General features: G+C 41.1%; 1 protein-coding gene across 2 annotated transcripts in view; it reads right to left on the reverse strand.

Annotated features, from left to right (window-relative positions):
* CAP2 (cyclase associated actin cytoskeleton regulatory protein 2) overlaps positions 1–18030 on the reverse strand; it is a 136682-nt gene that overhangs the window by 60165 nt on the left and 58487 nt on the right. The gene's annotated exons all lie outside the window — the stretch shown is intronic.

An 18030-nucleotide genomic window follows, 5' to 3' on the forward strand; every position in this document is an offset into this window, starting at 1 on the left:
AGAATGGACTTGAGGACACGGGGAGGTGGAAGGGTGAGCTGGGACGAAGTGAGAGAGTGGCATGGACATATATACACTACCAAATGTAAAACAGATATCTAGTGGGAAGCAGCCGCATAGCACACAGAGATCAGCTCGATGCTTTCTGACCACCTAGAGGGGTGGGATAGGGAGGGTGGGAGGGAGACGCAAGAGGGAGGGGATATGGGGATATATGTATACGTATAGCTGATTCACTTTGTTATACAGCACAAACTGACACACCATTGTAAAGCAATTATACTCCAATAAAGAGGCTTTTAAAAAAAATAAAATAAAATAAAATAGGGCCAGAGTCAGTCTCATTGAGAAGGTGATATTTGAATAAATAGTTGGAAGAGGCATTAGCCATGTGGATATCTGGGGGAGGCAGATACAACCACTGCAAGAGGAAACAACTGTTGCAAAGGTCCTAAGGCTGGAATGTGTCTCCGGTGTTCAAGGACTGGCAAGCAGACCAGTGGAGCTGGATGAGTGAGGGGGAAAGTGGTGGGGTATGAGGTGGGAGAGGAAGCAGCAGGGAGCAGGGGCACAGATCATGAAGGTTGTTGAGAGGACTTTGGCTTTTGTCCTGAATGAAATGGAAATCACCAGAGAGTTTTGAGCAGAAGAATGACATGATGTGATTTTCTTTTATGAGAATCACTCTGGCTGTAGTATTGAGACTAGATTGTCAGGCGGGCAAGGGGTAAGGTGGAAGCAGGGAGGTCATATTTGAGACTTTGCAATAATTTGGATGAGAGATGAAGGTAGCTGCAACCAGAGTGACTGCAGTGGAGACTGTGAGAAGTAGATTATGGACTGGAGGTGGGCTACCGAGCAAAGGAGGAGTCCAGAATGACTCTTTGGTTTTTGACCTGAGAGAATAGAAGGATGGAGTTGCCATCACTTGAGAAGGAGACATTGCAGAAGGAACAGGATTTAGCAGGAAGGCTAGGAGCTCAGATTCAGACACACTGTTTAATCTATCCTTAGCCAATCTTTCCCAGGGGCCACAATTCACTACTATATTACCTGCAATGTGGCTGTGATGTCCTAACTCTTTCCCCCCAGCTGAGTCTTTTTCTGGTTTCCACTCTTCAGTTTGCCTTTGCTTGGGAGCATCTTCTCACATTCTCAATTCAGTGCAACACAATGGATAAATGTGCTGTTTCTCACATACGAGGATGGTGCTTTTGGCCCCCAGTCAGCAAGGAGTGAGCTCTGTGCTGTTTCTCTCCTGGTGATGGCTTGTGCTGAGTCATCCACTCTGACAAGCAGCAAACATTTGTGAAGACAGCTAGCATGGATTATGAGTTTACTCTGTGGCTGGTGGTAAAATTATTTTTGTTAATTTGCCAGGCTGATTGCTCATTCTATCCTGAAACTAGCTGGCCCACAGAGATATCAAAGCTTTGGACCTGGCTTTATCTGTACCATATTTTAACTAATTGAGGTAATGGATGGAGACACACTGTTTAAGACAGCTGATTTGGGGTAGACCCAATCATGTTATATGACTGTATGTTGGTGACCTAGCTTGCATTTTGATGCCAAATACAATGCTTGTCACATAACAGGTGAGTGAATGAATAAACAAATTAATGTTGAGGTGATAAATAAAAATGAACCTTCTGAGAAATCAGATGTGATCTGTGATCTGGGTAGCAGAAATAAACTTATCTACCTAAGATGGCAATATTTTATCCTGTTTTGATGTGTATTTTTTTATTCATAAGTGAACACAATTATCAGACATTTTCTTTTACATCCTCCTCTTCTGTTTTCCTTCATAAACTTTTTTTTTGGCTCGGTGTCCACTTACCCCGACCTCATCATGCTTTTTTTTTGTTCCTATAATCTGTTAAAATGTTTATTGAGCACCTATTATATGCCAGGTATAATCCTAGGTATATGGAACACATCAGTGAGAAAAGAAAGACCTCTCCTGTAGGGTTTACAAGCAGGGAACAGAGAGCAAACAACACACATAATAAATACATCATACTATGAAAAAAGGAGCAGAACAGGAAAAAGGGATCGGGGTGCTGGGGAGTTTTTAATTAGTGTAAAAAGGCTTAAGTAGAATTTTTGGCTGGCTGAGATCTTTGACGGATTATTTGGTTCCTTCTGTTTGTCTAGCCCGTCTGTCACATGCTAGCAGCTGATCAGAGTGGAATACGGAGCATCCACGAGGGCAAAACAGGAACTAGAAGGGGATAAAAGTTGCTTTTCCCCCCAGCTGTCTCACCTGAATTCAGCCACTCACAGGCTATATAGTTCACTTTCAATTCCAGATACTCTTAGCCTTGGCACATGATAGAGGAAAATATGCTTGCTGCTGATTAGAATTACAGAATAAAAGCTACCAGCTGCAGTTTCAAGACCCCATTTGATCACCGTGATGTCTTACCAATCTTAGTTTTTTATTTTAGGCATCTTTTGTCAGCTCTGGGTCCTTCTGTTATCCAGCCCATAGAGTTACTTTATGAAATATCACCAGTTCCTTGTTTTTTTATGGTGACCCCAAAACAAAAAATTAAAATATGAATACACTGGCCAACATCCTAAGAGAAGTTGGTAAGTTTCAGAGAGGTAAAATATATAAACACTTTCCATAGTTGGTATTAGAAGATTTCTCTGAATATCTAAGCTGTACCTTTCAAGCATCACACATTAGCGTTGCAAAGTACAAAATATAATTCCGCAAAGGAGAGGCCAAAAGGTCAAACTCTTTCCTTCCTCCTGGTACACTGAACATTCCTCCCAGAGGAAACATAGAGATGGGCTGGAGTTAAGCCAATGGGATTTGGTCCTCAACAGCAGGCCATGTTAGGAACCTCACAAAAGTCTGCACGAGCCCTTTGGGGTGGGTATCATCTGAGAATCAGTTTCAAGGGGAGGGAGGAAATGAATTACTGATTGGCTACTATATATCAGACTCTGTACTTTGTAGTCTATATGTTATTTAAACATCACAAAACCTTGGAAAGATTGGCATAATTATTCCTGTTTTATGAATGAAGGAACAACGTCAAAAAATACTTAGTGACTTGATTAAGATCATCTGGTCAGAACTGGGATTTCCACCTAGGTATGTATGTCTGGCTCTCAAAGCTGATATTCTTAGGCATAATGAAAAAATAGGCATAATTGACTTTGGAGTAGGACACACCTGGGTTTAAACCACATCTTTCATGTGAGTTGGGGCTAATGCCCCTCTCTGAGCCCCCGAGAGGATGCCTGTGGAAGTGTCACCGGCAAAGCCCATTAATAATTCCCGGGTAATAAAAATAGAATCTGGGTAATAAAATAAAGTCTAACCTTCTTTTTTCCCCTTTGTGCTTAGTCTAGCTTCACTTGCTCACAGGGTGCTGTGTGCAGACCCGGGTTCTTCGTGCGAGATGCCTGTGCCGACACCTCATCTCGGGGCCGCGTGCTGAGATGCTGCGTCCGCATTGGGGTCTGGAGCCGCGAGCAGGGCGAACTCTGTCCCCTTCCCGCCGAGAACCCTAACATGTGTGCGCACCTCTCCACTCTTTGCTCAAAGAGTAAAGCTTTCCTTTGCTTGTGAACCACACTCGGCCTCATTCTATTGGCATGAGTGACACCAGGCAGGAGGACCCTTGTTGGGGACTGGAGAGGGTTGGAGAAAAAAGGTTGGAGGAGGGTTGGAGAAAAAAGGAGTAATACTCATCTGTGAGGTTATGATGATGGCCAAATAAGATCACGTGTGCATAACATCTGACACAACAGAAGCCTAGAAATGGGAACTTCTATTATTTTCATAATTATTTGAACATTTTACTGACCACAGATACTGAAGAAATGATATGTCGTTGATAGCCAACAAAATGGAATTACTGCTCGAACATCATAATGGATAAAAGAACTGAGAGCAGAGTGCCCATGATACGCAGTCAAAAGTGCGAGCCTACAATGGAAACTTAGGTCTCCTCTTCTTGAGAATCCCGGGCCATTTACCCGCGTGCTCCTGGTATATACTAGATTAGCTGGAGCACAGAGCGGGAGCTCTGACAACCTCTGGGGCACCGAGGGACAGTCCTTGGGAGAGGCTGCCCCAAATCAATGTCAGGCACATCCGCATCACCTCTGAGGTGTGGACACCATGCTGGACCCCGAGAACTTTCACCCTGTTGCCAGGTGGCACCGGTACTGAATAGTAGATATTGTGTTGCTGATTTGTTTAAAGGCAGTTTCTCTTGTGGCTCATAGCGGCCATCAGTTTCATAAATTCTGGAATTAATATCAGTTTCTAGACTTTCTCTCTGTTTGTACGAGTGGGCCACAAGCAAAAGACGTGTCACCCTCTAGTAACAGAATGTCTTGATGGCGGGGGCACACCCTCTGGCATAAGAGGTAGCACAGCACACCTGGGCACAGGGTCATTCCTGGGTTCTAGTCTTGATTCTGCCCCTTATTAACCGAGGGAATAATATCCACCTCATAGATGTCAAGCAACAGGTGCTCCATATTCACTAATCCCCTTCCTCCCTACGCTTCTGGAGGGTATAATTTGAGGTCAACTGTGGTAACTCAAAGTGCACACTTGAGTGACTCAAACAAATTACTCTTCAGTGAGATGCCACAATGTGACTAATACTACGGTTTCTACCATGATGGATGCTAATTCTTGCAATGACTTTGAAATGAAGCATTATTGTCTCCATTTTTCAGCAGAGGAAACTGAGGTTTAGACAGGCTTAATAGTTTCTCTCTGGAATAAATGTTGGCTTGTAACATGAATTTTTTTAAAAAACAGGGTGTAAAATTCATTGAACAATCACTATTACTTATCACAGTGACCACATTCCTGGCACTGTGCTGCTCAAGATGTAAGAGACAGGCATGTGAACACATGGTTAGTGGCCAGGGGTGCTGTGTGACCGAGTCTCGGGAGGGTTGGGGGAGGGGCTGGTCTGAGGGGGCTGAGCATCAGGTGGGACAATCCAGAGGGGTCATGTTTGCTCATCTTTAAGGATGAGAAGAAATGTGAGGGGAAAGGGCATTCTAGGCTGAGAAACAGTAGACAAAAATATCTCCCCTCCCCCAAAAAGCACAGAGGCATAAAAGTCAGGGTGTGCAGAAAACAACAAATTTTCTTGGGTGCCGTGGAATACAAATCCTGTGCTGGTGTTCTGGGTGGTGAGGCTGCCAAGACAGACAGGAAAGGGCTCTTGGGGCCCCACCTGCAATGCTGAGGAATGTGGATTTCCGTAAAGAGCCCTGGCAGTACTGTTAGCAGAGTAGGTAAGACTAACTAGTCTGGGAGGGAGGAGAGAGAGTGAGGTACAGAGGGAAGCACCAAGCAGAGGCAGCAAGGCCAGTTAGGTAGGGGGTGTTGATAGGGTTTGACGAGGGGCTGAGGCGGGCAGCGGCAAGGGCTACCGGGAGATGGGGATGGATCTAGAGGTACGTAGGACAAGCACGGACCTTGTTTCTTCTCTGCTGTATCTCAAGCACCTGACACTCAGTAGGCACCCATCAACCAAGTGCTGAGCTGATGAAGGAGGGGAGTACGAAAAGTGCTGGCAGAGGGACACATGGCGGATGATTCCAAGGCTCCTTGTTTGGAGGATGCTATTTAAAATGGCAACTGCCTTCTGCTAATGAAGTCAAGGAAAACCACAGGATTCCACAAGCAGAACAGAGATGGCCATGCCACCCACAGCAGCTCATCCTGGAAACCAGAGGCAACCATGAGAACATGCTACACAAGGACTTCCAGGTGTCCCGGGATTTATTTCCACAGGACGCAGAATGAGAATTCACGCACGTCTTACCTGAATCTTAAGGGGAAGAGTGACTTCAGCTGGCCTTTGGGCTATGGTCACAGAGTCAGTAAGAGCAAATGTTTTTAAATCCCTAGGCTATAATGATCCCATGTGATGGTATTTGGGGCTCTTTTATAAGAAGCAATCCTATAGTCTTCTTATGATACCCTGGGCATGCTTAAATATTATAAGTTAATTATCTCGGTATTTTTCTCTTGAAAAAATTTAAATTATCAACACTCACAAATTCTTGGAGTTTTACTTCCCATCATTTTGTAGGATTTTTCTATTATATTGGTTCTTAGAACATATTTGGCCACAAACATAGGAGTTTGTCGGATACAAGGGATGTTCAGGTTTTCAAGCTTTCACAGCGTGCTGGCTCTGTGGATGGTGGGAACATGCATGTCCTCCCTCCTCATCCTCAGAAGCCCCTGCACTACGTGGAGGCCTGGCAGAGCCTGCATGGAAGTGTAGTTTCAAGGCGACTTCAAACAGCATTTGAAATAGGGGAAAGGTGGTAAGGCTGGGAAGACCTGGCTGCCATTCAGATTTTCCTTTCAAAATGCATATACTTTTTGGAAAACTGTGACCTTATTAATAATTAACAACCCCTTTAGTTATCATTTGACCCTCTTCCAGAGTCAGTGGAAGTCAACCAAGAGCAATAAGGCACTGAACAAGAAAGAAGGAGGAGTGGATGGGAGGTAGGAACTTGTCCTGCAGGAAAAGGGTGCCGAGAGGGTGAGGTCCAAAACCAGTGTTCCCATGGTATCCCAGGGCTAGCCCTAGACCTGATTCTTAGAACCTGCACACTTGCTCTGTTGGGTCAGAGTATCATTGGTTACTGAGTCTGGCTGGGGAAAGCTGGGTGGCACTGGGAACCACAGGCTTGTGCTCTGGGCTGGAAAGAGCCTAGCTGATCACTGCAGGTCTCTGGCAAGTTCTGTAATTGAACATCTGCGAGCTTTGATCTCTCCATCTGTAGATGGAGTATAACATTATTACCCGTGCGGTTTAGCGTGACACTGTGAAAATTAATAGGTGATAAAAGAATTTTGAGATCCTTAAATTAAAAGGTCCCTCATAAATATTCACACAAAATGCCATCAGTACTTGTGCCATTTATATTAGGATCGGGGGGAAAAACCCAGAACTGGGAAATCTATTTAACTATTTCTATATGCCAGTCTACTTATCTCAAATGATTTCCCCGTTGAACTCCCCCAACTTCACAAAACAAGTACTGTTCCTTCTCTATTGGCACTACTATTATGAGTAGAGAAATCGGAACCAGCATTTGTGCCTTGCATTTTGGATTCATTCAGAAGAATCTTCACAGTAGAAAATCATAAAGAATGATTTTTCAAAGGCAGTGAAAGAAAACCACCTTTGGTTAAGAATAGTTTGGGTCAAGAGAAGCAACGGGATGTGGATCCCAAGACAATGACACACTCCATCCTTCATCTGTAACAGGGACAACCCCAGCTGTCCACAGGCAGCTGCTGAGTGGTCTCAAAACCATACTGCCTATGGGGTTTTCTTCCTCTAGACAATTCTATGGTGCCGCCACACCCGCACCTCCTGGTCAGGTGCATATGTGTTGCTTGCGCTGGACCCAGTTCCATATAAAGTCACCCCCGCACTTGACAAACACAACACACGTGCTCAGTCCCATATGGCTCCAACTTGATTTTTCTATCTGTAAAACACCAGGGAAACATGTTAGATTGAGACGAAAAGCAAGGTGTTTACAGACTGGTGAAGAAATATGGTATTTATCCTGTCAGCTGAAATGAACCCGGCAGATGTATTTTTGGTTAAAATTAAAATTGTGAGCCCTATCAGGTTACCCCTGGCGATGCCGCCAGATGCACAGCGTGTATTTGACAAAGAGGCGCCCCTTGGTCATTTGAGCCAGGCTGTGGGTTCCAACAATTCACGACAGGGGAGCTCATTCCAAGGGCTTGCCTGAGGGGAGGAGCATCCAAGTGTTGAATACACAGAAGCAGACTCATGAAAGTGGTATAGAAATGATTCTTTTCCACCTTCCCTACCCATAAACATCTTCACTGTCAGGGAAGAGTTCTGGAAAGAAAATGAATGGAATCAATCATCTTCGATTTTGGTCTGCAAAAATGGTTCTCATCTCAGACTAGTAGACAACACACTCCCAAGGACACAGGCATGGGAATGGATTTGTTTTTCCCACCATGCTTGCTGGGACCCCTCTTCCCATTGGACTTACATAACTCCAAATAGAAGTGACCTGCATGTGTCCAGAAGATATACAGGAGAGATACAACAGAGAACCTATAGTACTATTTTCTAGGGCACGCTCCTCTGTTTTTGTTTCAGGGTCCTCTTGTACCTAGTTTATGAGGATGGTCTACTTTTCTTATCACTGAACAAGGGGCTGGTGGTTCTTGATGTGAAAATGACACTGCTGGCAATACCAGGGAAAGATTTCTAAACTGCCTTTAAGGCCAGCCTTCCTACGGGCTCTGTGGTCCAGTGGTGGGAGCTGGACATGTGAGAATGCTATTTTGAGGGGTCCTGGGGCTCCATGCAGGTTTGAATTTCCATCCTTTCACCCCTTCCCTTTATGGGCTAGTATCTGGTTCTCTGGCACATGTGCCTAAGCCTATCTCCATCCCATTGTAATAATGAATCCCAGTCAAACTGGATCCTTTGTCAGCACCTTATCCTTTCAGCACCCTGCAGGTCTAGTCAACTGCTGGTTATGTCTCCTTGGAGTGTGGCCACCTGCACACCAACAATGTCCTTCACATTGACATGTGTACACATGACATCTTAGGAAGTCACAAAGATTCTCACAGAACTGTCTATAAGAATTAGAAAAGAAATAATGGAGGGAAAGAAAGAATTAAAGAAAAGAGCTGTATGTTATGTAACTTGGACTCCTGAGAAGGAATTTGGGGGATGGTAACCCCCTTGCCAATAAAATGACCTGAAAAAGAGAAACAATGAGATACAACAAACACATATGATAAACTCCATAAACAATAAATAAGTCAAACAAATAAAATCCCCAGTTAACAGCATGAGTCCTATGTAACAGTTTTGCAACTTAAAAGGGAATGAGCAAAGCCCTGTGAACCTGGGACTATCCACGCAAACACATCTGAATGAGCTAGTAACAACAGCTTCCAAAGAGAGACAGAAGAAATAGTTATGGCTACAGAGGAATATGGAGTGATATGAAGCTGAGCAAAACTTGCAAATATTATAAAGGAATAAAAACACAAAGAGGAGACTTGGTGAAGCACAGATGGTTAGTGTTACCATGATATGCTCAAACAACTGGCCCAAATTATGGCTGCATTACACAGATAATAATATTGGAACAGTACTTGACACACCTAGTATTAACCACTGAATTATGTCTCCCCCAAATCCGTATGTTGAAAGTCCTAAGACCAAGCACCTCAGAATGTAACCTTACATGGAAAGAGGGGTGCTATAGATGTAATTAGGTAAGATGAGGTCATACAGGAGTAGGGTGGGTCCCTAATCCATTATGACTGGTTTCCTTATGAAAAGGGGAAATCTAGACTCAGAGACACACACACCAGAAGAATGCCATGTGAACACGAAGACAGCAGTCAGGGTGATGTGTCGACAAGGGTACAGGAGATTGCGAGCAAATCACCAGAAGCTAGGAGAGAGGCCTGGAAAAGATCCTTCCATGGAGCCTTCAGAAGGAGCATGGACCTGCCAACACTTCAATTTTGGATTCCTAGCCTTTAAGACTGTGAGACAATAAATATCTGTTATTTAAGTCACTCAGTCTATGGCATTTTGTTACGGCAGCCCTAGCAAACGAACACACCTAGGAAATAGGATAAAGAATCTCAGGCTTTGAAGAGCAGGAATCCAATGGAGTCAGGAAAGGATTGTGATGAGCACAAAGTTAGGAACAGAGATAGCAGAAAATTTACTGAATGGAAATAGAACTTTGGCACAGACGTCATGAGAACCCAGATAAATCTACTCAGTGGTGGATGATTTCCCATGTCTGAATTTCCCTTCATATTCTTTTCTACCACTTAAAAAAAAAGACAAAGGCAAAGATTTAAAGCTATCACAAATAAGGGAAGCTGGAATTTAATGATGTAAGGATAATAATGCAATTAGATTTCCCTCCTCAGACTTTGGAGGAGAAGTGGGCTGGGTGGAGAAACTATGACAAAGCCAAGAGAAAGTACTTGACCAGGGTCACCTTACTCTTTGAAGGCAGAGGAGAATGTTTTAAGACTTAGAAGACTTGGAACTTCCCTGGTGGTGCAGTGGTTAAGAATCTGCCGGCCAATGCAGGGGACATGGGTTCGAGCCCTGGTCCAGGAACCACATGTGGTGGAGCAACTAAGCCCATGTGCCACAACTACTGAGCCTGCACTCTAGAGCCCGTGAGCCACAACTACTGAGCCCACGTCACAACTACTGAAGCCCATGCACCTAGAGCCTGTGCTCCGCAGCAAGAGAAGCCACCGGAATGAGAAGCCCATGCACCGCAATGAAGACTAGCCCCTGCTCACCGCAGCTAGAGAAAGGCCGCGCGCAGCACCAAAGACCCAATGCAGCCAACAATCAATCAATCAATCAATCAATCAATTTATTTTAAAAAATTTAAAAAAGGCTTAGAGGACTTAAAATAATTGGCCAATTAAAAATACAAACAGTGGGTCACAAAATCTCACACCCATTATGTCACCGTAGGAGATTTAAAGACCTCTTTGAGAAACAAATGAATTAGAATATTATGCAAGGATTAATTAATAATCCTTTCATTAATAATGAAAACAGTTGGTAAATTAGCAAATAAATTCTTAGAACTATTGGGTATTAACAGAGCCTCAAAAGGATCTCAGATAATAACTACACAGAACGAATAGTAGAAGGGGAACAAAAGACTGCTTTTGTTTCCTGAAAGGGAATCAAAGTTTATTTAGTTAATAATAGAAATAAATAGAAGCAATTAAATTTTTTTCTGAAATACATTAATGCTAAAATGTTAAGAAATAGGACACTTAAGGTTATCTTTTGGCCTAGCTTGAAAAGAAATAAAGAGTGTAAAATCTACCACAGAAAACACAGAAATGAAAAGAGAAATCAGTAAATGACTACACTAAAGATAAGTTTACTTGGGCTTAAGGACGAATAATGAATCAAAGAGTAAGTGTATACAGCCTGAACTTGCTTATTATTAAAACAAAAAAGTAACTGACTGAATTAAAAAATAAAATTCAATAATCTGTTGTTTAAAAAAAATAAATTTAGCACCACATCATTTTGATAGATAGGATGGGAGAGAACTGTCCAAGATTTAACCCACTTACATACAAGAGCAGAGATACCTGGGCTTTTCCATTTGTTAGATGAAATTTCACACACTTGAATCCTACTTATCTTGCAAGACTTGGTTCAAGGGGTCCCTTCTCTGTGACTCTGTCTCTAACTTCCCCAACCTGCAGGCAGTGTTCAAGACTGCTACCTAGGAGCCCCCATCAGCTCAGCATTTATTACAATGTACCCCATTTAGATTTATCTTTGGCCCTCATTAGACCTTGAGCTCTTGAAGAAAGCAGCTCTTGGTGTTTCCAAGCATAGCTAATCAAATTATGGAATATGATATATCTATTAGAATGACAAAAGTATGGAGTAGGAAGAGAAGGATGGACATTTCAGGCCCATCATTCCTTTGCTCATGCATAGGCATGAAAGCATACATGTTCCCAGAACTTTGGTCCTCCAGCATGATGGGGATATTGGATTTGTTGTCAGGGAGGAGTTCTGAGGAGAGGATTCAGATGCAGAAACAATACATTGCAAGGGCCTTGAATGTCATCCTATGGAGTCTATAGAATTGATTGCACAGGCCACGGGAAACAGTGGCAGGATTCCAGATTAATTTTGTTTTCTGTTCGTTCACTTTGTTTTGTAACAGTACCTATGATGAGGGAATGGGGAACAGATCGGAGGAGAGAGCTTTGAGGCAGAGAGACCAGTTGTAAGAGGCTAAACCTATAGTGTTTGTCAGTGAGTGGTGGGATTTTTTTCTTCTTCTTATGTCTTTTCTTTATTTCAGTTTTTTTTTAAAAGCATGCTTGTAATACCTTTACTTAAAAAATTTAAAAAGCAGGTGATCTTTGTCTATCTTCTCCCTTTCTTTCTCTCTTCTCTTCTTTCTGTCTCTCTCCTTCCTTCTTTTTCCCACCTTCTTTTATCCCTTCCTTCATTCTCCTCTCCTCCTTCCTTCCCTCTTCCTTCTTTCTTTTTTCCTTCCTTCCTTCCTTCTTCCTTTCTTCTCTCTCACCCTTTCCTTTTTTCTGCATTAGGGCCCTCGGAATGGAGCAAAGGGTTTAGATTCCATAGATTCTTGTGGTCAGGGTGCTGTCAGGACTCAGAGATTGGTTAGACATGAGGGGTGAAGGACAAGGAGAAGTCAGAAGGACTTTAGAGTTTCTAGCTCAGGTGACGGGGTGGTTTGGGGTTCCAACAATTGAGAGAAAGAACCAGGAAGGAGAACAGAGTTTGGGTGAGGTGTCTGTGTGTCTCCAAATAAAGTCCATTTGAGGCTCACTCAGGGTTAATCCAGACCCAGGGCTAAGGAGTAAGGCCTGGAGTCTGGAGATGGACAGTTGGCGCCATTAGCATAGGGGTGATTGATTCCACCATGGACACTGATGAAATGGACCAGGGAGAGACTATGTTTGAGAAAGTCCTCTTTGGTGGATAAAGAGTGAAATCTTGAAGGAATATATACATTTAATCAGTAGAGGAAGGAGGAGAAGTCAGAGAAAGAAATTAAATGAAACAGAGAACTTAGAAAGAATAAAGTTCATTCCCAAGGGAAGGAAAAACTTTGAGGAGAGGGACGGTCATTGATAAAAATTCTTCAAGGAGGTTGAATGGCATGAGGACAATTAGGAAGATACCATGGCAATGGGAAAGTCCTTTCTGGTAAAATGATAAGGAGAGAAGACAGATGACAGGAGACTGAACAGTGACAGGGAAGTGACAGAGAGAGAGGACAGAGTCTTCTTAAGATGTTTGGCAGTAAAGGGGAGGAAAGAGATGGTGTAGGTGGTCAAGGAAGCCATTCTTGTTTGTTTGTTTTTTTAAAGGAGAGAGAAACTTGATTTGGTTTGCAGATTAAACAGGAGTCAGTAGGGAGAGAAAGAAGGGAATGATTGATTAGATAAGTTTCCAAAGAAATTAGAAGGAGGTCAAACAAACAAGGATACTTACAATGCTATCAGATTAAAAAAAGGATCCTGAATAAAATGCAGTGAGGGATCACTATCCGATTGCAATAGACACAATCTATCTAAAATAGTAAATGTTTATGTCCCAAGCAACATAAATAAATACATATGAGAAAAGTGAGGAAATTGCAAGAAGAAATAAAACTAGTAATTGCATAACAAACACTGTTCAAGACATGCCTGAACAAAGCACAGAAATAAAGCTATACAAAGAATAGAGACAAAAATGGAAATTGCAGTAGCTAAGGAGAAACTAACAGGTATATGAGACAACCTAAATGGCAGAGTTGAAAATATTTTCTTTTCAATTAAAACAGGTCTTGCACCTTATGTGATAAATCTATCACATAAGGGAGACAGTCACATTTAATAAACATACACATATAATACAATATTCACAAATATTAGAAAAACAGTATCAGTTGAATTCTATTTAAGCAATATCATACAGGTGAAAACTTTTTTTCTTATAAATAATATCAATAAAAGAGGCAAGCCATGGCCCAACCCCTGTACCTTAAATTTCTTTTAGAATTTCACCTCTTGAAACTATCCTTCCACCCCAGCTCTTCAGGATTTCTCCTTAAGCTTAGCAGAGGACATTGGAGGGTGGTTTGTTCTTTATAAAGACTGATTATTGTTTGATGCAATTCTCTACTCATTCTGCTTTATTAAGACAAATAATGTTTTACATGTATGGGTTAAAATTTTTTGGAGAATAGAATAGAATAAAAAATTAAGATATGGATCATAAGAATTTATGATTAACTAAAAGTAACTCAAAAACAGATGAATGCCCAATCAAATCATGTCATACATAATTATGGAATACAGTACATCTATTAAAATTACAAATATATGGATTTTGTTGATACGAAAAAATGTGAATATTTAATTATGTTCTATGTGAAAAAACAGAAAAAATACTTTGACATAGAACTGAGAAGGGTGTGAAATAATATGTCATTTGAGCATAATGTTCCTTATGTTATTTCCTTTAGAATTTCTTAAACTCATTTTTTTAAAAACAAAACAAAAAAAACCCAGGGACAAAATGGAACAATGTTCATCCTCTTTGAAGAGTCAAGAAAATGAGCAGGTCATAGAAATTTCAGCAAAAGTACTCTTTTTAAATGAGCTAAATCCATCTTGAAGACCCATCAATAGTAAAATAAGTGTTCCACACAGAAAAAACCAAACAAGATTAAAACCACACAAAACACTTCAGAGCAATAAAAAGCTCAGTGGTGAAATCTGTGGTGACACCCACAAATTGGGAGATCTTATAAGCCAGTTATCTTGATGTTCAGGTAGGAAAAACACAATTTAGCATTTTAAGAAAATAAAAAGGAACCAAAAAGCCAAATGAAAGAGAGATTGAGGTGATATATTCATAATCAGATTGGAAAACCGTGGCTTTCAATCTCTTTTGCTCTTATTGAGGGATACCAAATGAGTAATCTTTCTGTGCTTTATTCCTTATCTATGTGGGAATAATATATGTTTTTATAAGCAACCCATAGGCCAGGAGATAGTTATGCTAAGGTCTTCCTATGGTCTTGTTGAGTATGAATCTCCTTTCTGCCAGAGAACATTTATCCCATAAGTACAGAGAGAAGACTCTGCTCTTCCAGACTCCCTGAGATTCTCACTGTAAAAAGTGATTGGGGTTGACTTTCCATGTACTGTCTGTTTCCACAAACACAAAGGCAAGAGAAGGTTCCCAGATATTCATTTAATAAGTGATCTAGGGAGAAGGGCTTAACCATCCTGAATGTCTGGGGTTCTGTTGGTTTTAGATGGTTAATTCACTCAGTCTCTTACTGAGCACCTACTACGGGCACTGGACACAGGGCTGGGTGTTCATCGTTCAGAAGTACTGAATAATCACATTCTATTATATTAATCCCTCCCTGGTACTGACTGGCAGTAATTGAAGGGATTACTCACAACCTAAGTCAACAATCAAATTAATGCAGTGCCAGGGACAACCAAAGAGCTTAAGGAGTCAATCGATCCAGGGAAAACAACGAAGTTTAGGGTAACCTGACTCGAAATAAAGATATTAATAACAAGTCAAAGGAAATGAAAGTGGTTTGATGATGTGTTGTAACAGCACGGGCAGCCCTGTATTTCACAGCTTCACTCCTTTATTGCTGCCTTCTTACTAATTAACACCTACTTTCTAACACTTTCCGGGCCTTGGGGGCTACAAATGATGGATAAAGACTCAAAGAAGAAAACAAGAGCAGAGTGGTTTAGAGAGGTCATGTGCTAGAAAGCTCCCAGGTGCACAGACACATGCCTGGCGTCAAACCTCCTCCCTCCCTTCTGATTAAAAAGGGGATATGATTATCCTTCTTTGCCCTCTTTCCTCCCATTGCTCTTCTCTGACTCAGCAAAGAGGGATACCTCAATCCGTACCAAATATACCTTCAAATATCAACAAAGAAAAGTTGATGGGACCATCAGAACCAAAAGCCCCATCCCAAACACACTCTCCTTGATCAGGTCTCTGAATGCTGTGATTCTTTGGTTGCTATTTTTGAAAAGGATGATTCAATCTCAGGTACAGTATTAGAGAATTACAGAATGATTCTGAATGTCTCTGTCTAGACCAGAGAAATCCTGTCAAAAGAGGAAAAGAGGAAAGTGTTCTCATTTTCCCACAAAAAATATTTCAAAGATAATGGATCATCCAGTATATCTCTACAAAAAGATCCTTCAAATTCTAAAAAAGTCAAGTAAAATTACTATTGATGAATATTTACTATAGCCATCATCAGTTTCAGATTGGTAAGTTATAATATAGATTTTTTATGTGTGGCATATGCAGTTAAAATTCATTAGGGACTCATAATTAAAGTGAACAGCATATTTATTTATTTATTTATTTTTCTTTATTCTTTTTTTTTTCACACACACACTGTATTTTATTTTTTACAAGAGATAGACTGAACAGCATATTTATAACCACTTTACAGGACTTGGAGCCACATTTCCCCGTTTTAAATAATTATAATGTTTTAGTTGTATCTTGGTTTTTATGATGTGTAGTTTGCCTTGTCTGTGCTTCATTTGCTGTCGGGTTGGTAAAACATGAAGTTTCAAATTATATCCCTATTCCTGTGGGAAAACAGAATCCTATTTATGACTTTCCAGGAGGAATCCTGAACACATTCAACCACAGGATATCCAGCCAAAGAAAATGATGGTACTCCTGTTGTTTGAATCATTGAAATCTGATTTGGGTGATGTGCTGCCCATTATCCTATATAGAGAACCCAAGTGGACAAAGGCGGAAGAAAGCCTGAAGTTCTTCTGCACCGCAGTCGCTGTGGTTCTAACTGTGAAATTACCAGCTTCAGAGGGCTGATGTTGGACACTCACGACAATTTCACCACCTCAAGAAAGTACCATTCTTCACAATTTACATGAAAACTCCATATAGGGAAGAAACCATCTAATTGGAACATTTTTCAACAGCATTTAAATATCAGGCCAGCTGGATCTCCACAGCCCATGTGAATTTAGTCAGCACACTCTTCCCAGAACCTATATTTTAACATCATTGAATGCTTGAGCTACATCTGTCACCCAAATCTGGCTGTGATAATTTCTTGTCATTCGCTCCACACATTCAGAAATGAAACATTCTGTGGTAACCTCAGAGGCACTCATTTTGTGAAAGAGTGCATAAGAGAAACTGCATCCTTGAAATGAAATGCCTCACTAACCCCACACCACTTGTGCTTCCTCTAACCTTCCCTTTTCCAAATTCCCCCGTAAGGAATACATTTTCAAGGCTAATTCTATGTGGCTGATCCGTGACTTACATTTTAGCAGTTATAACCTCAATTGATATCTCAATCTGTACCAAACATACCTCCAAATATCAAGTTCTTTTTTTTTCCTTTGGTAAAAGATAACAGTATCACTAAATAAAAATGTCATTTCGCTCTGTCCCTCTGTTCCCTTCCTGTGCCACTGGAATCTATTAACCCAGCTTTTATTCCTCAAACCAACCAAAAGTGTCAGGAGCCAGAGCTTGTCTTTTTATCAAACTTGACATCAAATAAAATATAGTTAAGACCACAATGAAAAGCAAAGATACATCAACTATAAAGCTCCTTGAAGCTCTTAGAATCTTGTTGAGGGGATGGAAAACATGCACAAAAAATAACAGTGGAATGTTTCTAAAATAACACATAAACAAGTTACTTCTGTTTTGACAGAAACTACCATAAAGGTGCGGAGGACGTTCAAGGCTTTAAAGAGACCGTCAGAAGGCGTACTGAATATGTTCCTTAAGAGAGGAGAGCGGGTGGGAAAGTTCGAATGGTGGTTGTGGTGGTAGCATGAGGGAAGTGACAGCGAAGATAAGTGCAGGAATATATGAATCATGACAAATAACATCACCCAGACCCTATTTTTCCAAAGTATGTTCTCATACAAATGAGGTAATGATAGATGTAGAAATGCCAAATGCTGTGACTGCTATATAGGAGGGATCCAATAAATGTTTGGTTAAAAAAAAAAAAAGGCTCCGAGAAATAAATTAATAGAGTTGAGGAAATTAAAGGAGGCTGGAGTATGTAAGGTGAACAGGGTTTAACAAAGATCTGAAGTCACTACTTAACAGGCAAATTTATCTAATAAGCGATTCCAGATATAGAAACACTAATCCTCACAGCAGTTAATCCACCAAAACCTGACATTCTTTTTTCCTGTTTAGTTTATGAAAAGAAGTAATCGTCCATTCTCTAGGTGTCTGCTGCTAGAAACCTAAATTTTCAGCTGCACTGGGAAAAGCAATGTGTAAGGCAGAGGGGGAAAATGGCACGTATGTGTTTTCTTCTCTCAATTAGTTTGGGAAATTTATCTTCATTAAAAGAAATTGCCATCAGTAGTAAGACACTCTCTTGTTC

Source organism: Balaenoptera acutorostrata, chromosome 10 (assembly GCF_949987535.1).
Source record: "Balaenoptera acutorostrata chromosome 10, mBalAcu1.1, whole genome shotgun sequence".
Classification (NCBI taxonomy): Eukaryota; Metazoa; Chordata; class Mammalia; order Artiodactyla; family Balaenopteridae; genus Balaenoptera; species Balaenoptera acutorostrata.